The sequence below is a fragment of the Mus pahari genome, chromosome 4, assembly GCF_900095145.1.
Source record: "Mus pahari chromosome 4, PAHARI_EIJ_v1.1, whole genome shotgun sequence".
Taxonomy (NCBI): domain Eukaryota; kingdom Metazoa; phylum Chordata; class Mammalia; order Rodentia; family Muridae; genus Mus; species Mus pahari.
In genome coordinates, this window is record NC_034593.1 from 140,840,207 (window position 1) to 140,862,656 (window position 22,450).

General features: G+C 47.9%; 1 protein-coding gene and 1 pseudogene across 2 annotated transcripts in view; one reads left to right on the forward strand and one right to left on the reverse strand.

Moving 5' to 3' along the window:
- The window catches only part of St6galnac3 (ST6 N-acetylgalactosaminide alpha-2,6-sialyltransferase 3), a 512,766-nt gene that overhangs the window by 476,820 nt on the left and 13,496 nt on the right, over positions 1 to 22,450 (reverse strand). The gene's annotated exons all lie outside the window — the stretch shown is intronic.
- On the forward strand, positions 21,045 to 21,161 carry LOC115063933 (annotated as a pseudogene).

Consider the following 22,450-nt stretch of genomic DNA (forward strand, 5'->3'; position numbering starts at 1 on the left):
CTCTCCTCACCTCCACCCCTGCACCCACTCTCCTCACCTCCACCCCTGTACCCACTCCAACTGCACCCCAGGAGCAGGATCCTAACAAGCAACCCTATCTCTGTGGTCACATTTACTGTTTCCTGACAAAAACAAAGACCAACTTTAAAGGACAGAGGACAAAATACAACCAGGGCCATTATTTTCAATGACAACAAGACAGAACGTCCTGTTCACTACTGGCTCCCAGACGTGTGGCTGGGCCAGGCTCAGCGTTGCCTGGACCCCTGAGTCTCTTCTATCAGTCCTGGCAGACCTAAAGGGTCTCTCCGGTTTGTCCGACCCTGTCTGTGTCCCCTAAGGGCTTCGTCTTCAGCTGTACACGTATAAGCCCATAAAAGAAATAAGGTACTTAAGTATGTGCTCTTCATTTGAGTAAAATGTCTGCTTTGGATTTGTGTAGGACCTAAAATGAGAGAGAAGGCAAAAAGGCTTTGCAGACCACACCCCCTGGGCTTGGTGAAGGACATGCCATCCCTATTCTGGGAAAGAAATTGATAACAGATCACACAAGTAATAACTTTCAATCTGTGTAACTGCCACAGTATAAAAGAACACAATAACGCCATGGGAGCCACGGTGGGACCGCTCACACTAACTTAACTACTCCAGTATAAAAGCACAGAACCCAGTGCCACAGAAGCCACGGAGGCCACGGAGGAAGCCACGGTGGGACCNCTCACACTAACTTAACTACTCCAGTATAAAAGTACAGAACCCAATGCCACAGAAGCCACGGAGGCATGGTGGGATCTCTCACGCTAACGAATATTAGTGCTCACACTTCCTCCTTCTTCAGAGCAGTATTTTTATTTTCCACCCACCTCAAGTTAGACAGTGTATACTGTTTTGCAACACAGACTTTCTTGTCATTTCCAAAGCTAACATCCACAAACAAGGGAGTTTCTTGTCTCAGAATGTCCCTCAGAAATCACCAAAACAATGGTGATCAAGAGAGCTGTCACTGAATTACAAGTGGCCACAGATGAAAGCCAGGAACTGCAGTCGGATCACCCCTGGCCAAAGGGGGTCACTCGATGAGGTCATCGCATCATCTCAGGTCAGAATCAAAGTCATGCAGGTCACAGTCCAGGCCCCTCATTTTCTCCAAGAATCTTAGAAATAGATCATTATTTTTGCTCTACCACAGAGTCCTGGTTAGCAAATAAGGCCTCATAATAGTGCTATCTGAAATCTCTGCGTGCCCTGGCCCTGAAGACGTAACGAGACTGGCTAGATCTCCCGAAGCCCCATATTCAACAGAAGCGCAAGTCACTGAGGCAGTACTCGGGATGAGGAAACGTTCACCTCCTCCAACAGGACTGCTCAAGGTTGCAATCCATGCTTACTACACCCCAAGTAATCTAGACATGGAATGTCAGTGCTCTCCCATTTATACACAGACAGACAGACAGACAGACAGACAGACAGACAGACACACACACACACACACACACACACACATGTCACTCAAAAACCAAGTGTGAGTAAAATTTAGACTTAGTAATAAATGTTAAGTCAAAACCCCAGGTGGCCATGCATAGTGAGAACTGAAAACCTCACAGACAGCCCAGCCTAGGACAGTGCCTCTCCGCCTTCCTAAGGCTGTGACCCTTTATCAGTTCCTAGTGTTGTGCTGACCCCCCCAACCATACAATTAGTTCTGTTGCCACTTCACAACTGTAATTTTGCTACTGTTATGAATCATAATGTAAATGTCTGATATACAGATGGTCTTAAGTGACCCCTGTGACAAGTCACCACCAGGATCATGACCCACAGTTTGAGAACCACTGGTCTAAGGTTGCCTCCCTGGTTCAACAGAACCCCGGGCAGTGTCTCACCATTTCCCTACACTCACTCAGTGTCCCCGAGGCTGATCCTCTCTGTTGGTCTGAAAACTGGCTGGCCGGGCCTACGGACGCTGGCACCTGCTCCTCCACACCTGCCTAGAGTTGAACAGGCATCTTCACTCCTCATGGATAAGATCACTCACCTGTTTCTGTGGTTTGGGTCCACCCACACAGACTTTGAGCCTAACATTTCTCACCATGCCATGGTGTAGCCCCAGACAAGGCTCCCTCCACTGGGAAAAGTCTAACACCCACTGTAAATGTATACAACCTTTAATTCTTAATTCTTTGTCTGCTAGGCTTTGAAAGACCTTTCTGAGGCAGCCTTGGTACTCTAAGGCTAGAGTACTAGGTATTCTGTCTACACAGCCTGCTCCCATAGGGCTCAACTTGACCCTTGGACTCTCAATGGTAACACAGCAACTAAAGACCATCTAACACAGCCTTCTCATTTTAGAAAGCCAGTGAGCTGGCACTCCCAACGCCAGAGAGCGTGAGTAAGTAAGTAGCAAGGGGAATCCTGTGAGACCCCATCTCTGCCAGGACAGTGGTGCTGATGAGGCTTCTGCATCCTGTGTTCTGTGCTCAGGCTCACGGTGATGCACAATGAAGCGGCACGGCAGGGCTCCATGCTGAAGCTCATGTGAGTACTGGTTTCTGCCTCCATGCAAAGAAGGCCAGGTCTTCTCCTTCACAGACAGTAATAAACTCCCCAGCGAGTATCAGCAGCTACCTTCCACAGTGCCCTTCATACTAAGGTGCATAAGACAGAATGAATAATCTCCCTCTTTTCTGAGGGCACCTTTCCAGGGAGCAGAGGGACACAAAGCATAAGAAAAAGAGATGGAGAAAATGAAAAAGAATTAGATTAAGCTCCTGAAGGTAGAAAACAAACAAACAAACAAAAAAAAACAGAGAGGTGGGCGTGGTCAGTTCAGCGAGGTCCCATCCAGGCGTCCAACCGATGGGGGAACAAATTAAATGTGCATGAACATTCTCGGCTCGCTGCCCAGACTTCCTCAGAACTTTCAAAAAGAACGTGTGATGTGGGACGCGCTCAGTTACTGTCCGTTTCCCCCAGTGGAAATTTACCTTAATAATTTGTTAGCAGGGGAAACAGTAGAAGTGCAGTCAACATGATCCCTTCCTAAACCTATGCTGGAAAGATCAACTCCTCATCCTTCCCCCTCCCCATTCCGGCTCCCCAACCCTACTCACAGAGTAGCTGCTGCTCCTTCGCTTTCTCCAGCAGCTCCTATGGGACTCACGAGGGATGGCCCCTCTGCAAGTATTCCTGAAAGCCCAGGCTCTGCACAGTACCCTAGCAGGCAGAGGGTGCTGGGAGCAAGCAAGTCAGGCTGGCCTGAGAACTGACCCACCAGGTCAGAGGAAGCACCTCAAGATAAGACAGAGTGGATAAGGACACACAGCCAAATGGACAGGAGACATTAGAGATTCTGGGAAAACAGAACATGGCTATTTCTCTATATTCAGAAACTTTCTGTAAGCTCTATATGTGCTCTGTACTCCATACAGTCTAGAGTAATGTCCAGTAGCTCTGGGGACAGTGGATCCCTTCAGCCCCTCCTGCCGTGGCTCTTTATAACCAACAGTGAGGTCCTAGCCCTTCTCAGCTCAGTTTACCTCAGGCTTTGGTTTTCTTCAAGGAAACATGATGCCCTTCTACTTGAAGAAGTCTCCAGTTACCCCTGAGCACAGGGAGGGAGCAGGGGGCTCCTCCTCCTCACTGCGACTAGAAGAAGCATCAGCACACACCGAAGGGGCCTACTCATCTGCCATCAGCAACTCCTATTTATGTTGATGGAAGCCAGAGCTGCTAAGCTGCAAGTGAGGCCAGGGTGCACTGTTCTCTGGGACCACAAGTTATACACCGCTCCTCCCAGGAACACAAAGGCTGCACCAGATCTGTCAGAGAAACTATAACTCATCTAATTAAATAATATGAAAGCAGAGGCCTAGCCTGGTAGCTCTCTGATTTGCTGTCAGACTGCTTCAAGCAAGATGTTCCAGAGGGAATGCTCTTGGATTTCAGATGCAAAATTTTCATTGACTTCAGACATACACACATCCATGCACACACACACACACACACACACACACACACACACATATGCACCATCTGCATATACATATATGCATGTATACACTCACACTCACACAATACATATATACACCATATACATATATGTGCAAACATACATATATATACACATACATATATACCCATGAACATATACACATTCATACAGCACATACAAATGCACATACCATCCCCCCACATATATATATACACATATGTACAAACATAATCATGCACACACATATACATACCATATATATATATATATATATATATATATATATACACACACATATACACATATGTGCACATATACGCATATACCTGTACTCATACAACATACATATACACTCATACATACCACACACATATATATTCATACACGTATGTGCACACACACACACACACACACACTCATGCACACACAACTCACTGTGCTTGTACTGCCTTTTCCAAGATGACAGGGATGTGTGTAAGTATGTAATGAACTGAGCTCATCCATCACGGAGAGATTCCTTCCCTTCATTCTAGTTTGTTTCAATTGAGGGATTTAAATTTGTCATAAAGCATTTTAGACTCTCCCCTTCCCCCTTCCCATGGAACGTCAGGAAACCACCAGCACAAAGGCAGTACTGTTGGCACCGACTTGTTTTTTATCTTGAGCAACCCTACAGAGTCACTTGCTTCTCTGTTATCTGTCTTACAAGCCATCAGCCATCAGCAGGCCAACCTCAGCTGAGCTCAGCTCTCGCAGCACAAGTGCAGTTTCTACCTCCAATTATAATGGGAAAGCCTTGATGGACATCAGGAGACGATTAACCCAGAAAGGGGCTACATCCCAGAACTACGATCCCATCTGGTGGACCTCAGAGGGGCTTCAAAAGGTCTGTGAAACCCCACAAACTTGACAACCCACAAACTTGACAACACAGAGCTAGGATCCCACCTGGTTGGCCTCAGTGGGGCGTCAAAGGGCCCGCAAATCCCTACAATTGTAGCTCCACATAAAACTATAAGTTGTGCATTGTGCTGGCCACTGTATATAAACAATAACAAGGAAAAGCTAGTGAGGTGACTCAAGGGGTAGAGACACTTGCCACCAGGCCTGGTGACCTGAGTTTGATCCCTGAGACTGGCGCAGTGGCAGGAAAGAACTGACTCCCACAACTTTGTCCTCTGACCCCCAAGAAGCACACAAACACCTTCACACCAAACTAATTAAAACTTTAATTAAAGAATAACAAAGATAACCAAAAGCAAAATTTTTCCAAGAAAAAAATAAAAAAAGCAACCATGCGTATCTAAAAAGCAGACACGAGTCACGGCTCTCTGGAGAGTGGACAGTGGTTGGGAAGACTGGACAGGGCTCTCCCCAGTCAGGCAGATCTGGGGATCAATCCAGTCCACACTAAACCTCTACACTTCTGAGCCATGGCATGCCTCAGGGAGGTGAGAGGAAACATGAGCCCGGGGAGAGCCCTCCCTGGTGCCTGACTGCTGCGGTAGAAGCAGCCCTGGGTCCGACCACAGTGTGCCTCTGAGCTCTTAATTAGCAACAGCCCCATTATTCCTAGTGGTTAGTCAGGAAAGAAGTTAGACAGGAAACTGCATTCACTCAGACTTAGGACATGTTTGCTCCTGCTGCAGACCATCAAGAAAATTCCCTTCCTGATCCTTGGAAGCCATCCCAGTTCAGGAACGACCTGCAGGGAGCCTCTGTGTTTTGTTGTTGCTGCTGTTGTTGCTGCTGAAATTGTTTTCCAAAAACTAACAACTGGACAGTGTATGATGGTTTGCCCCATGAAGGAGAAAAGAGTAGCTAAGCTCTTGGGAGACCAGCAGGGGACTCCTTCAGCGTCTGAGGATGTACACATCTTGGGGAGAGAGAAGGTCACGTCCACTTGCATTTCAGAGTGAATTCTCCCACACACATTTCCCAAACCAACAGCAGTGAGCGTGGGAACACAGACACTTGGGAAGCAAGCTCCACTGTCCTATCTATCCATGTCAGCATGCTCATGAGCTCCACTGTCCTATCTATCCATGTCAGTGTGCTCATGGGCAGCACGGACCCAGGCCCAGGCTTTGTGTTGCAATAAATCCACTCCCTCTGCAAAACTTAACATTCCTCCCACTTGAATTATGGGCTCTTCCATATGCTTAACTAGAGAAGAGAATAATATATTTTATGGCTGTTTCCCGCACCCCCTTACCCCACCAACTGACATAACCACTTCAGCTCTTGCAGAAGTTGGCTTCACTAGGCCATGGTAGTCACCGATGGGGCTGCGTGGGCTTGAGGCTCTAAACTCAAAGCAAAAGCCTGGAAGTACAGACTGGGGAGGGAGGTAGCAAAGACCTCCAAGTTCATGTCACAGACTTCTGAGAGGGTTCCTCTCGGTCCCTCTGACACCAACCAAATCCACAGAGAATGATCCGCTGATAACAACGAGAACAAACAACTTTTTCATCTTACAAATCAATGGATTAGTTTTTAAAATCCTATTTTGTTTCATTATCATCTCCATTATAATAATAAGTATATATGATTTTATTAACGGTTTGATATATTCTGATCTAGGTGTTTTATATATATTAATTCTTAAAGATGTATTTTCATCATTAATCATGTTTTTACGTGTGGAGTCGTGTGCACAAATAACATGGAGTCTAGAAGCGGGTGCTGGCTCCTCCGGAATGCACTTGCAGGCACTTGGACAATCCTATGTGATGCTGGAAACCAAACCCAGCTCCTCACAAAAGCAGTATGTGCCCGCAACTGCTAAAGCATCCCTCCAGCCCCTGTACATGTGGGTGCCCTACTGCTGTGTCTGACTGCAGAGAGGGCTGGACCTCAGGCGTAGAAACCCGCCTGATACCACATCCAGGACCAGCAAGCCACGGAACAGACTTTTCACATAGAAGGGCTCTGACTCTTCTTCTAAGCTCCCTAGCCTGAGGACTGAATTTTCTAAGTCATGTGAACAACTGCCTCCCATCAAAGAGAGCTCATCTTTTGAGAGGGAAAAAAAAAAGAACAAAAGGAAAATAATTTGAGGTGGTATTTGTACAATAATTTTAGAAACGTAAGAGCAGATGATAATGGCTGCAGCAATCCAGCATGTCCTTTATGGCCCATTAGTACATGCCTGGAGTGGTCAAGGCTGTGCCTCTCACTCCGGGCAAGTACTAATAGCCAGCCAATAAAGCTTGCCTCGTCGTGTCTTAATGCCATATTATATCAGAGCTCTGGTAATGGAACGAGTGATATCAGACAGAAGTGGAAACTGGGCAATCAGGCCAGCTAAGGAGGAGGAAGGCTGAAGGGTGTGAGCAGCCATGAGCTGAGACTCTGCCAAGGCCTGTTAGACAACCGTGCAATCCACTTGGGGCCACACTCCCCACCCACACTGGGATGCTATGATGAGACTTCCCCCAAGCTCTGAGAGGCTGAACTGTTTCTGAAAATTCACATTCTCTCCATAGCAGCTCAAGGTACATGAGCCCAGTGGCCAGGGTACCTTGATGCAAAAGCAGCAGCCATATGTGATTCTGGAAGGAACAGAGGCTGGGAGCTGAGACACAGTCCTACTCTGTAGTGAATGAAGTAGTACTTGAAGACAGTGCAGAGCTCTCACACTGAAGAACTTCAACTGGACATCAGATTATATTTGGATAACGGTGTGTAGATATACATCGGTTCTCAACCTGCGAGTCAGGACCCCTTGGAATGTTGAATGACTCTTTCACAGGGTTCACCTAGAACCATCTAAAAAAACACAGATATGTACACCGTGACTCCTGATAGTATAAAGTAGCAAGGAAAATAATTTTATGGCTGGGGGGGTCATCACGACATGAAGAACTATATTAAAGGGTTGCAATGTATGAAAGGGAAGGCTGAGAACCTGCTGGGCAGAGCATCAGCAAGCACATGAGAAGGTGAGAACACATAAGCAAACACCAGAGAGAACAGGTGGGAACAAGCACACGGGCCTCAGACACAGAAACATCAGACATGGGCATTTCGTTCAGAGTCTTCTGTCTATGGGAAGATACAATGACAGGGTTAGAATCCCAACACAGGATGGTTTAGCAGGAGAAATCATGATGAAAAATAAAAATCAGTTCATAGTCTTATGTTTGTAATCTATGACCTATGATGTCATAGATTTATGATCTATGTGGCAAAAACCACACAATGTATAACATATAATTCTTGTGTGTATGTGTGTGTGTGTGTGTGTGTTTAAGAAAGAGAGAGAGCACAAACACACTAAGAGGAGGAGCTTATCTTGCATTAGCAAGGCAACCCTGAATATAGTCGCATGTATCCTTGTAAGAGAGAGGTGCTAGAGATATGGCTCCGTGGTTAAGAATGCTTCCTACTCTTTTTTCCCATTTTTTTTTATTAGATATTTTCTTTATTTACATTTCAAATGCTATCCCGAAAGTTCCCTATACCCTGCCCCTGCTCCCCTACCCACCCACTCCTAGTTCTTGGCCCTGGCATTCCCCTGTGCTGGGTCATATAAAGTTTGCAAGACCAAGGGGCCTCTCTTCCCAATGATGGCNGANTAGGCCATCTTCTGCTACATATGCAGCTAGAGACACNAGCTCNGGGGGTACTGGTTAGTTCATATTGTTGTTCCACCTATAGGGTTGCAGCCCCCTTCAGTTCCTTGGGTACTTTCTCTAGCTCCTCCATTGGGGGCCCTGTGTTCCATCCAATAGCTGGCTGTGAGCATTGGCTGTGAGCATCCACTTCTGTGTTTTCCAGGCACTGGCATAGCCTCACAAGAGGCCGCTATATCAGGCATGTGCATTAGTATCTGGGTTTGGTGGCTGAAGATGGGAATGCTTCCTACTTTTACAGAGAACCCAAGTTGGGCTCCCAGTATCTATACTGGGTAGCTTCCAACCATCTGTAACTCCAGCTCCAGGGACTACAATGCCAGAGTCACCTGTGACCACAAGCACATAAGGCACATAGGTACACATAAATGAAAGTAAAATAAAGTCTAAAATAAATAGTAAGAGAGGCGAGAGAGATGTCTTGAGGCAGATGCATGGAAGAAAAGGCAATGAGGAGACAGGATACCTTGCCTTGCTGGGCCTTAATCCATTTTATGCCATCATTTTGGCCATGCAACCATCAGAAGCTGGACAAGATAGAATGGGATATTCGCTTTAAGCCTCCAGAAGGAGCATGGTGGCTAACACTCTACCACGTACCCTCTACAATCATGAGAAGGCACATTTCTGCTGTTGAAGCCATCCAGACTTTGTCATTTGGTGGCATTGTTCCTATGAAATATAAATGAGGAACTCAAACACAGTCAAATGCCAGCTTCAGACCTACACCCTGCTCACTAAAACGGCCAACCTAATAAACGGTTTTAACAGTAACAGAACAGACAGAGCAGAAGCAGGAATGGGGAACCAGGAGAAAATACAGAAGACACGAGAAGACAAAAAATGGGAGACTAGACTGGGTAAGACATGGTGAGAAGGCTTGACACACATGTAATTACAGTCCAAGGAGAGCAGGAGTATGGACAGACAAAGCAGCATTTGACAAGATAATAGCTCAGGACTTTCCAAAGTCAAAGAAAGCCATCAAGCCTTAGACGGAGGCACCGAGACACAGAGCCCAGATCCCCAAGCAGGACCTATAAAAAAAAGACGACTTCATATAGCACATTATAATAAGACACTGCTAAAACAACAACGAGAAACTCCGGAAAGCAGCCCAAGGGAACAAAAAGTATATTTTAGCTAACTTACCAACAGAAATCAGAAAAGCCAGAAGAAAATACAGAACCCTGAAAGTGTTGAAAAAAAATTAGTAATAACCTCAAATTCCATGTCCAGAGAGAATGTAGGGATGACAACGATGACATAAAGCATTTCAGACAAACAAGAAGCAAAAGGGCACACAGTCAGCAGACCTCTAACAAGAGAGCCGCCAAGGAGCGCTCTGCAGGCAGAAAAGAAAGTCCACCCAGAGAGATCAATGGCAGAAGAAATTGCCAGCAAAGGAAAGGCTGCCGGTAAGAATAAATTACAATGTATCCTGCTTGAGAAAGGCAGCTGCCTGCCGCATCTGGAAAGCACTTGAAGTCAAACAGATAATGACCCAGGAACCAAGGGAAAAAACTGCTCTCAGGTTCCCAGACCTAGGTCAAAATGCACACCATCACCTCCTTCTTCCATAAGCACCAAAATAATAACAAAGATAGTAAAACTGAGCTTACAGAGAGTAAAAGACTGAAGCAATACCCCTGGAAACAAAAGAATCTCAACCCAAAAGAAGGGATGGAGAAAGGGGCCACTGGCATGTGAATTGTCAGGAGATTAGGAGAAAGAGGAGGTGAAGGGACACTGTACAGGCAGGCTGGGGCTGGGAGACTACTCTCTGGGAAGCTATCGATGGATTCTATGGAATGTGCAGCAACAAGAGGCAAAGGTGAGGCTGGGGGTTGTGATGTGTTAATCTGGTGCCATCAAGTGTCACAGACCCACCATTCTGGTAAGGGCTGTTGGTAGCCAGAGGTCTTGCTTGACTGAGTTAGAATGTATATGGCAGTGGTTTCCTTCAGGTGCAAGGAGGGTGCAGACCTGGATAAGAACAGGTGCTCTCTGGGCCATCAATAATGTCCCATCCCCAACTGGATAGATGGCAGCTGGTCACAGATGGGGTCACTTGTGCTTGGTCACTGGGTATTTCAATGCCCATGCCCTTCTCTTTAAAATATATATAAAGTAAGTAAACACTTTTGTGGAGCAAAGGGCCTGGGGGCCAATCAGAGACTGGGGCTAAGCGCTCACAGTGTTTCCACATCAATATCCCAAGTCAAGTCGTCAGAACCGCCTTCAGGAGCAAACTCCTAACCTCCCAAGGCAGCAAGACAAACGCAACAAGCTGCGGAGAAGATGCAAGGCCGAAACCTGAAGCCAGGGCATTCATTTTCTTTTCCCTGTGAGTTTTGCCAGATTCAAAACAACTATTTTCAGCAGGAAGATCGTGGTTCAGCTCTCCCTCCCTCCCAGAAAACAGAAAATGAATTGCCCTCAGCTGACATTAACAACTCTATCTGCTTCCCTCCAGAGAAAACAGTTGCCTTCCATTGTCTCTGCAAGTTGGTAGCCTCAGGCATGAGTCAGGGAGAGGGGACACCCTACTGTCGCCAGCCAGGGTGATGATTACCTAGAGAAGCAAGCCCTCCAACAGCAGCCCCAGCAACTCCCATCTGGCCCTCTGACTCAGAGTGTTGGGCATCACTACCACACCAGAGCAGGTGAAAAGTCAGACAACTCGACCAAGGCCAGTCGTGGTTCGATTGTGTCAGAGCGTCACCAGGGCAAATCTCAGGGCACTATGGCAAAGGCTAATACATTTACAATACGCTCAATTTCATTCAGCCTGGAGGAGAATGAAAGATTGGAAGTGGGGTGGGTAGAGAGGAGAATACTGAGTGGGGAGACCAAACGCATTCAGCCTGCTCCTCTGCCACTCAACCCCAGAGGACCAATGCCTTCCCTTCTGGCACAAGAGGGAAGCAGCCAGAAAGCATCTGCCACAGGGCAAGTGCTTGAGAGCAAGTCTGTCCGTCCTCATCACAATAGTGCTTGCTAGGAGACAGCTTTGTCTTCATTTCCCAAGTGGAACCTGAGGTTTAGTGATGAGTCAGGGGTGTTGGCTCACATCTCTGGCGCCAATACTTGAGAAGCCAGGGCAGAAGGATTGAAGAGAGTCTGAAGCCAGCTGGGGCTGCCTAGTGAGTGCCAGGGCCACTTGGGCTACTGTAGAGTAAGACTGTCTTAAAAAGTCAGAAGGAAAAACAGGCAAGAAGGGTGGGATGCAGGGAGGGAGAGATGAAGGGAGGAGGGAAGATGGGAGGAAGGGAAAGAGGGAGGGGAGGCAGATAGTTGGTGGAATATGCGAGAGCTCCAAACTCAGCAATCTCAGGAGGGCTTCCATAAACAGACCCATTTTTTTCTCCCGCCCACACTGTCGACCTTTGCAACAAGTTGGCAAGTTTCCTAAAATACCTAATTAGCCACTGGCTTCCTAGACTTCCCCAGCTATGAAATGATACAATATGGCAAGCTGCGGGAGCCATAAGAACCTGTAGGTTCTTTTCAGGTTCTTTTCATTCAGAATGGTTTCACCAAGGTGCACAACCACACAAACTATTATCTTACGGCATCCTGCTTCTGCCTGTGCGCCAGACAGGACCACCATGCCCCTGAGGTTGACTGGAGTTTGTGTGTGCTCCACCCCAGATCCCAAGGGTATCCACTGAGCATCCAGGACTCCACCTTACAGCCTGACAGCAACCCCTCACTGCCTCATTGTCACATCTACACATAATGACATTCATAGGTAGATAATTGGGTGACCAGGGTCACATAGGCATTTATCATGCAGGGACTGGGATCAAAGGAGGCTGGTTTGGGGAGTGACATCCATGATAGGTGGGTACTGGGTTCTGGTGGATAAGGGAAGAGTAAGAGTCTTAGCCGGGCGTGGTGGCGCACGCCTTTAATCCCAGCACTTGGGAGGCAGAGGCAGGCGGATTTCTGAGTTCGAGGCCAGCCTGGTCTACANTAATCATTAAAACTCAGGCCCAGACAAGTTAGAGAGGAGGCCAGGAAAACAGGAACAGGAAGAATTGGGAGCAGATTTTACAAAGAATGGAGGACCAAAAGCTGCCCTTCATCCCGGCAGAGTCGGGAGGACCTTCTACAAAATGAGGTACCGAGAGGCTTCAGAAGAAAAAAAAAAAAAAAAAAAAGAGTCTGTTCAGAACAAAGGAGGCCACTGCCTTATCTGCCCAGGGGACAGTACTTAAGGGAGGTGGAGAGAGATGCCACTGTGGAGACCTTGGGAGGTGGCAAACCCAACTGGGTCCCCGTCTACATGAGCAATCTTTATAAATGTGAAATATGGGCCCTGGGGTTGCAGCTCAGACCGAGCATCTCTGAGAGGCTGGGTTCAATCCACAGCGCTTCATAACCCCTGCGGTACTCCATTCTGGTAATCCCAGCTCTTGGAAGGTGGAAGTAGGAGGCAGAAGTCCAAGGCCATCTTAGGCTACATCAAGAGTTGGATACCCTTATGGGCTACGCAAGATATGGAGGGTCATTCAAAGTACTTTGGTCCAAGGAACAACTATAGCATGGCCAAATGAAACAGACTTTAGATCCAGATTTCCCAGGTTCCCAGCCCTGGCTCTGAAACACACTAGTCATCTGACCTTGGGCAACTAAGGAACGTCTCTGTCTTAATTACACTCTTTGCTAATGGATACAGTAACCAACTCTAGAGGACTGGAAAATGAAGGGGCAAGAGGCTCTATGGTGCCTGGAACCTGAGAAGACTCTACTACAGTTTGCTCCCAAGGTTGCACGGCCTCTGAGACCGTGAGATTTGATTCAGAGGCTGTGACTTAGCACACTGTATTTAGTCCCTGCTCACTCTGGACCACCATCCCCCAACACTTGACCCAGGATGGAATACTTGCATGTCATTCACCCTGCCTGTGACCTCTCACCTCCAGGCTTGTTCTTACTGTTGGTCCCTCCTCCTAGAGCATGCTTTTCCATGCTCTGGAATTCCATGGCACCCCTTAGATCCCTGTTTTCCTGACGTCCTAAGACCAGACCAGCTTTCAGCAGAATTCCTGTGGCCCCAGGAAGATGGGCCTCAAAGAAAAATAATTCTGCCCCTCAACTCCTATGAACTCTTTGCAGCGATGGATCTCAGACAGACAAATGTATAATGGTGCAAAGTCCATCCCAAGGAGGAGCCTCAAAGGGCTCGAAGCAACAGCTTGTATCCGGCTTCCAGGCATCACCAATGAAGAACAATCATCTCACTGGAAATAGCCATGACAGCGGACTCCAGCTTTGAGCTCCAAAAGGCAGAACTTGGAAGGTAAATCCGTGGGGGAAACCAACGGAATGTGATGTTCACAGGTCCCGCCGGCTGTCACTAGGGTCGCTGGACTGAGAAAAGCTTATCGAATTGTCCCATCCGTGAGAAGTTAGACGCTGACTTTAGAAAGCAGAAACACTGGAGCCCCGACAACTTCCCCTGCATCTGCCACTTCCTACCCATCTCCAGCTCAAAGATGACGGTTATGACAGACAGACGCGTCCTGGAAGGATGGATAGTGTTTCCCTCACAGTCATGCCTGTTTCCTTGCTCCGTCTCACCCCTGGAGAGTTCTCTGGACCTGCTGGCCTCTGCCTCTTCACAGAGCATTCTCAGGAAACTGGTTTGAGGATGGACCTCTGTTGACAGGGTGCTTGCCCAGCACGCACAAAGCCTTGGCTTCAAGCCCCAGCACCACATGCACCAAATTCAGCGGCTCATGCTTGTAACCCTAGCTCTCTGGAGGAGAAGGCAGAATAATCCGAAGTTCAAGGTCATTCTAGGCTATAAGGAAAATTCAAGGCCCAAATGGATACAGATAAATGAGACCTTGGCCCCCTCAAAAAAAAGGAATAAAGGGAGGAAGAGGGAAGGAAGGAGGGAGGGGGAGGGAAGGAGGGAGGGGGAAGAAGGGAGGGAGAAGGGGGGAAGAGAGGAGAGAGAGGAGGGGGAGGAAAAGAGGGAGGGGAGGAAAGAGAGCGGGAGGGAGGGAAGGAAGAAAGTTAGTTTTCTGTTTTCAGTCGATGCTAAGAACTGGGCAGCACAGGCGCTCACCACAGTCCATGGAAGAACAGCCCTTACCTATGTGCTTGGAACTCCCTTGCTGAAACCCTCTTTCATCCCTCTGTGTCCCACTTTACTACAAAGCATGAAACACCAAGAGGCAGTTCCTCATAAAGCTATCCCTCCGTAAGGCTGTGTGTGGTAACTGAGCACCACAGTGCTCAGCACACACAGTGCTCACTGGTACTGGCTTGGGGACTCACTTTTCTTTACAGTTTTTGGGGCTCATTTTCTCCCCGCTTTCTGCCACTACAGTATAAAACAAATCCCCTACAACACTTCCACTTTACTTCCATCTATTGCCAAGCTGCCGTCATTGACCACAGCCACCGTCTCCAGTCCTCAGCTCTTCACTTTTGCAACCTTACAGAGGTGACTGAGACACGAGTATGTTGGCTTGAGGGAGCTCAGATTCTAAGCGCCATCCATACAGGACAAAAGCGTTACTCTCTCCTCCGAGGGGGCAGGACAACGTTTATTCCAGAGTCGAATAAGAGTGACCGCAGCCTGGGAACACAGACTTGTCCCAAATTTTGTTCTCTAACGTGGTAACAGTTTAATGATGTTTTCATAGTAACAGAACAAAGAAAGCCACAAATCAAAGCCTTTTATTTTTGGTTCACTGGACAGGCTGTGAAAGAAAGGCAGGTAATCAGCTGATGGGTGACGGCCTTTTGGGTTAGTGGAAACTAGGTGTCTGCGCATTCCAGGAAACTGACCTAATGAACACAGGCTTAGCTCATATCCTCCTCCTCACACACAAGGGCAACAAATGGCTAACAAGAGGGCTCACAGCGGCCCCAGGTAAATGCCAACTTCACCACAGTGACGAACACTCTAATAAGTTAATCTTATTAGACCGTCTTCCAGACGGTCAGTGCAAAGCTCTGTTTTTTACAGAAAGGTTCATTCTAAGAACTTAACAAAGTTCAAACAGCCCAGGTCTGAAGGAGGAGCCCAAGGAAAAGACACTGGGAACAGAGAGGAGGGGAGGGAACCCTCTAAGTTAGGCCTCCAGGTTGACTGACTGGGGATTTGCACAGAGGCAAGACCAACAATGTGATTTGTGTCATTTGATGCAAAGTGAAAATTCAAGTCATCTTGTTCAAAATTATGAAGAAATTACAGGCAGGGTTTCTGTGAGGATAAGAAATTAGCTTAGAGACAAGCAAGCTGCTTATCAGGGCACCTGGAAGCTGGAGGTAGAGTCAGTCCTTGCCTAGAATGCACGGTGCCCCAGCATGCGTGACACTTAGCATACAGGGTGTCCTAGCATGTCATGCCTCAGCATGCACAACACCCCAGTATGCAAGCTGCCCCAGGTTTGAGACCCAACACCAAGATAGAAACACAATCAAGCATCCATCCAGTACAGCAGAAATCAAGCATCCATCCAGGGCAGCAGAAATATGTGAGCTCTGGCCACTAATTTTAAAAGTCAAGCCATGAAACTGAATAACTATACATTAATATACAATTACAAAACCACTCTTCACTTTGCCAAGGGATCAACTACACAATCGTCTAGGTAACAAATTCTCTTACTTAATTCTGAGTGACTTTATAAAAATCTAGTGCTCTGCTTTTCACTAAAGTGAATATATTGGGTAAAAAAGGACTGTATCAAGAAAGAAAGAAAGGTGATAGATGATGATAGATACATAGATAGACAGACAGATAGATAGAGATTGACTTCAAACAAATGGTCCGAAACAGTTTTAATTAAGGTCTATAAGGAAAGGATCTCTTTCTCTCTCTGTGTCTCTCTGTGTCTCTCTGTGTCTCTGTGTCTCTCTCTGTCTCTCTGTCTCTCTCTTTCTCTCTCTGTCTCTCTGTCTCTCTCTCTCTCTCTCTCTCTCTCTCTCTCTCTCTCTCCCACACACACACACACACACACACACATGCCACTGTAGCTGGCTATGGGAGAATTCTCAGCCTTAAACCAGAAGAGTGGGGAGTAGTTATAGGTGCTGAACCAGAGCTTTGCAGGCAGAATTAAGTGGCTTTCTGGCTCTAGATGTCTCAACCTTTTGACTTCCAAAAGTTACCCTAAGTTGTCATTTTCCTCATTATAAATCCAAACTCATGGAGATGTAGTATTAGAAACAGATCTACAAGTTCTTCTTATAACTTTGACTGAAGGGTGTGTGTGTGTGTGTGTGTGTGTGTGTGTGCGCACACATACATGCATACATTCCAGAACAGTGATTAGATGGTCACCTGGCCATATTACCACTCAACAAATAGCTACGCTGTGGGCAACCATCCAGAACTGCACTCCAAGTCGCTGCTGGAAAACAAACAATGAATGTCCACTGGGCCAGCAGGACCTCCATCCTCAGAAGTCACACCTTCAGATTATGAACACTGACTACGTCACTCCATCAGAAGGAAATTCATCTGAGCCACCAAGCATCCAACAATACAAAATACAACATCCAAATCTGGGATTGCCCTCACTAAGCGAAACTCTCACCACGGCCATTAGTAGCTTTTGTTGCTCAGGATATTCTGCTTGTGCTAGCGTCAGGCACAGGGGGGGTTGCTCATGCCTATTTCAGACCCACTTACTGCTTACACAGACAGGGTAAAACAGCCCAACCCCCATCCCAGATCAAAGAGCATGCACCTCAAATGTGCCAGGCTGCAGGCTAGAGAGATGCTCCGGGCTTAAGAGCACCGACTGCTCTGCCAGAGAAGTGGGGTCCCTAGCACCCACACAGTGGCTAACAAACATCTGGAACTCCAGATCCACAAGATTCACTGCAGCCTTCTGGCCTCCAAGGGCACTGCATGCAAGTAGTGCACAGACATCCATACAAGCAAAATGCCCATTCACTCTGTGTGTGTGTGCGTGTGCGTGTGTGTGCGTGTGCGTGTGCGTGTGTGTGCGTGTATGTGTGCATATGTGTATGTGTGTATGGATGTGTGTGCGCGTGTGTGTGCATGTGTAGGTGCATGTGTATGTGTGTATATGTATGTGTGCATGTGTGTGTAGTCAGCCTGCACCACACGGGTAAGGGGTGCCAGGACCATGCTCTCATTGATACCTTTCTAGAGGAAATCTGCCTGGAAATCACTAATGCTGCCACAGCTGGCTTCTGAGTACAAAGGACAAATGTGATCACAAATGCCCCAAAGCTGTAAAACAACAGTAAGATGCTGATCGTCTTTCCCCAAGTGGAACTGTTCACATACATCCAGTCTTCTGCTTAAGGTGGCTCAAAGGTGTTGAGGTCAAGTTCAAACTCTTTGAATACACCCACCCTCCCACCAGTCCTGGAATCTAGACTAAACAGTCACTGAGACTATAATTTCATGCAAATGACATGTTTTAAGTCCATAACTTGAAAGAACCCAGGGTAGCTGGCTCAGAGGGAGGATGAGTCTGGGTGCCTTTAAGAGCATGGACAGAAAGACAGGGGCCATGCAGGGCAGTAGAGTTATGATAAAAAGACTGCAGTCCACCCCAAGGAAGAGAGCCACTGACCCAGGAGCGAGAATTAGAGACTTTTATCTACATCTTTGAAAGTTTCTTCAAGCTCTGTGCTACGTAGTGACACAGGATGGTGAGAAGAGTTTGCAAACCCAGCACAGCCATCCGGATTCATGCCTGTCCTCAGTGCCAGGCCGAGCTTAGCCAAGCACTGGGCTAAACTAAACAAACTACCTTTCTAAGGAGCATGCACTGGAAGCCTTCACATCAAATCAGAGCCCAAACCATTCCTCCATGTTTTTAACGCTCAGCTTACTCCAACCCAAATTATCTCGTTTCTTCAGTGTCTATCAACATTTAGTTCATCTCAGTTGCTCCATATCATTCTCCTCTCCACGATGCTATAACAGGCCTCCAGACTTCAGCACATCTGATGTCATGACAGACCATTCAGGCCCTGGAACCCAGCGTGTGGGCAGCAACATCTGCCAAAATGATATAATCTATCAAAGTCTATATTTCTGGGAAATCCCTAAATGTTCATGCTTTTGGGTTTCTGTGATTCCACTTCTCGCTAAGTCTTCCTGCTGACTGAAGTGTGTCAACCCAAGATGTGTTCTTCCTGCCTAAAAGCTCACCCCGAGAAAGGCTTGCAACAACTGAACACCCAGTGTGGCCACCAGCCAGCTGATAAAGACATTCCACCGGCTTGAATTTGTGTCCAAGTCATCTTCTGGATACTTCACAGTAACATGAAATGCAAGTGGTTAAAGCAAGTCCATTTGGGTCAGAGAGACCTGAGGCTGATTCTGCCTCTCTGCTCACTAGAGAGAATGACTGAGCTTCCTGGACACTGGCTGCTGACTATAGAATGGAAATGTGTTTTCCTCAGGGAGAGGCTGTGATACCTCTCTGACATTTTAGCTCACCTCCTGCAATTAAGAGACACACCTCCAGGCAGTTTAGAGGTGAACTTCTGTGAGGTTATTCCCCAGAAGGATTGGCTAAAGGAGGAAGCCCCTCTCTAGAGGGTCAGTGTCTTCCTGAACCAGCCCTGTTGTTAGTAGGTCCTAAAAGCAGAGCTTGCCCATCTGCCTGCCTGCCTGCCCACCTGCCTGCCTTCTTGTTGATGTGTCTGCCTTGTTGCTACCATCCTTCCTTGACATCAACACCCCTGTTTCTTCAGCCATGCAATGCTGACAGAAGACCAGAGTCTCTCCAAGAATCCTCCTGGGCTTCAGCATTGCAGAGGCATCTGGCCTGGTGGCCTGAACAGCTACTACAGTCTCAGCCTCCCCGGCCAATGTCATGGAAGTCAACCTCAAAACAATCCCCTCTGCAATATATATTCAGTCTACATCTATTGATTTTGCTTCTGTAGAGAACCCTAATACACCTGCCATATAGTAGGTGGATAATAAATACTAGCTACTTCAAGGGCAATAATGTTGTCCTTCCAGGCAGTGCTCAAAGTCAGTTGCCCAGTATTCTCCTTAAACGCAGCACTGTCAACTCAACAGGAGAGTTAGAGTCACCAACCAGCTGAGAGTCCCCAGAGGCTGATCCAGCTAACTTGGGATCCGGTGAATGTTATGATTCCCCCGCAGTGAGTGGAGACTCCTCAGTGCGAGGCAGAGCTGGAGCCATGCTTGCCCATGTGCTCAGGCCCAGCCCATTGGCTGTAACACACAATCCCATGCTCTGCACACACACACACACACACACACACACACACACTTACTTCTGTCTCTGACACAGGTTAATTTTGTTGTTGTGAAATTTCATTTCAGTGGTGTTCTTTGAGACCTGCTTGTGTCTCTGCTGTGGTGAAATCACGGTTGGGATAAGTCGCTCCCAAATGTGAAGACACTGGCTTGTCCCACAGACAGAGTGCTAGAGGAAACAGTGGCTTCTCTCTGGCTCAACGCGGCTTTGATTTAATAATCTATTTCAACATTAGTGGCTCCCCGTGGCTAGAGGGAAAGTCTACAGTCCATAGACCATGAGAACGGGATTTGCCACCAAGTATTTCATCTCCTCCAGCAATCCAAGTCAGCTCAGTGTCCACATCCACCATGTCCCTGAAAAAAGTCCTGTTTCTTCAACCCACCATATCTTCACACATACCATTCTCCCTGCCTGAAATCCATCCTTCCCATCGTCCCAGTGTCTGCAGGCTCTTTTCTCCAGGTGTTAGATACTATGGTGAACTAAGCCACTATGAATTCTGACCTTTCTGCCTTTTGGCTAGGAAGTACAGAAATAAATAGGTGTGTGTCCATAAGTTGAGAAAATGCTGAGGGCATTCCTAGACGGGAGTGTCTGGAAGACATGTATTTCATCAGCATGATCACGTGACGGAGGTCTTCTTGCTGGTCTTAAAAGATGGGAAGAAAGGCATCCCAGAAGAACTTGGAGCAAGATAGGGCAGACAGGGAACAGTGTCTGGGGGAGACTTTACAGCAAGGAACTGACAAGCAAAGCAGGCAGGCAGGGGTGAGACTACACAGTAAGGAGGGCGTCGTGAACCTGTGTGATCTGGGAGTAAAGGACGCGCTCACAATCCCTGCACAATGCGGGGAGGAATGCCAACTCTGCAGGGCGGAATGGAAAGCCACCAAAGGGTTTTAACAGAGACTACCATGACCCGATCTTAAAGTGTCCCTCTAGCTGTTCTGTGGCACTCCCAGGGGATAACAGGGAAACCCCACCTGCACACCTCACCCAGACAGAACGACCGGGCTCACGCCCAAACGCCATCTTCCCGAGGAAACTAAGTCAGCGGGTGCAGCCTTGAGTCCTCACAAGTCTGATCTGACTGGGAACATTTTTTTTTAAATCTTTCAAGGATGTAAAATCAGCTTGTCTGAAGTTAAAAATCAAGCTACGCCTGCCCCTAAAAGTGTGGCAGGCTTGGCTGCTGTGTCACATGGATGTCAGTAGGTGGCAGAGAGGAGAGAGGCTATGTCTATGTTCAGTGCTCTGAAGGATTAGAAGCCTAACACTCCTGGGGAAAGTGAGCTTGAGATAAACACTAGTCTGACACCAGGGGGTGGGGGGTGGGGGAGCAGACCATGCCTGAGATGACTCCTGCCCTGCACCATAATGCACAAGCAGGGCATAGCATTCCTGAGATGGCCCCAGACCCCAAGTGACCCTGCTCCACTAAGAGGAACAAGTGAGTGATGGAGATATGGAAGAGAAAGAGAAACCGAAGGTTGTGGGCACAGTGAAGAGAGGCAGAACTGGAGACTCAAGGGTAGTGAGGAACAGCCTGATGTGAGTGAGTAGCAGGCGATGCCACCTGGGACCATGGTGGGGTCCTGGCCTGTGTGTCACCAGAGGCCACATCTGGGTCCAGCAGTGTGGGAGAACTGGCTCTCCCACTCATCTCTTCTGCCATGCTGTGGGACAGAGAGATACCCTCCCCGCCCCTTGTCTCTCACTCCCTGTGGCAGGAAGGAGACCTGGTCCTGGGGTCATGAGAACAGGAGAGCTGGCCCTGCCTCTCACCTGCTACAGGACTCGGGAGATTGGGCCCTAAATCTCACCTAGGCAGCACAGTAGAGCTGGTCCCAGGGGTGGGCAAGCCGATCCTGAGGGCCTTAGCATGGGAGAGCTAGCCCACAACTTGTCTGCTGTGTGGTGACATGGTAAGGGAGAGATATTCCCGACCCAGAGTGTGAAGGTGGGAGAGCTGGCCCTGCCTCCTATCTTCTGGGCAATGGCAGAGAGGAGAGAGAGATGCCCTCCTTCCCTCCCTCATCTCCCACCATGTACATCAGACAGGAGAGCTGGCCCCACGGTCATGAGAGTGGTAGAGCTGGCCCTGGCCCTGGCCCTACTGCAACACTCAAGAGAGTGGGCCCTGCACCTCACCTGGGCAGCAAGGTAAAGCTGGCCTTGGTTGGGGGGATTGCAGGTGAGCAGGCCCAAGAGCAGAGAATAGGAGCTGGCTGACTGGGCAGCTCAGACACCTCTCAGGCCCAGATCCAGGGCTCTGAATTGGCCCCACTCCACCATCTGCTCCATCTATAAACTACTGGAGTGTGTGGGGGAGGGGTCTTACAGAGCAAAGTCTCCATGACACAGGGTAACAACTGAGTATCTGAGAAGAATCCCAGTGAGGTTCCAGTATTGATAGGATAGCAGAAGCCAGAGGCCTTATAACAGACTAATAAGTCAATACAGTGAGCATTTACAAGAAAAGTATGGACCTAAGGATGGAGGAGGAAGAGGAGGAGGAGGAGGAGGAGGAGGAGAAGGAAGAAGAGGACGAGGAGAAGGAGAAAGAG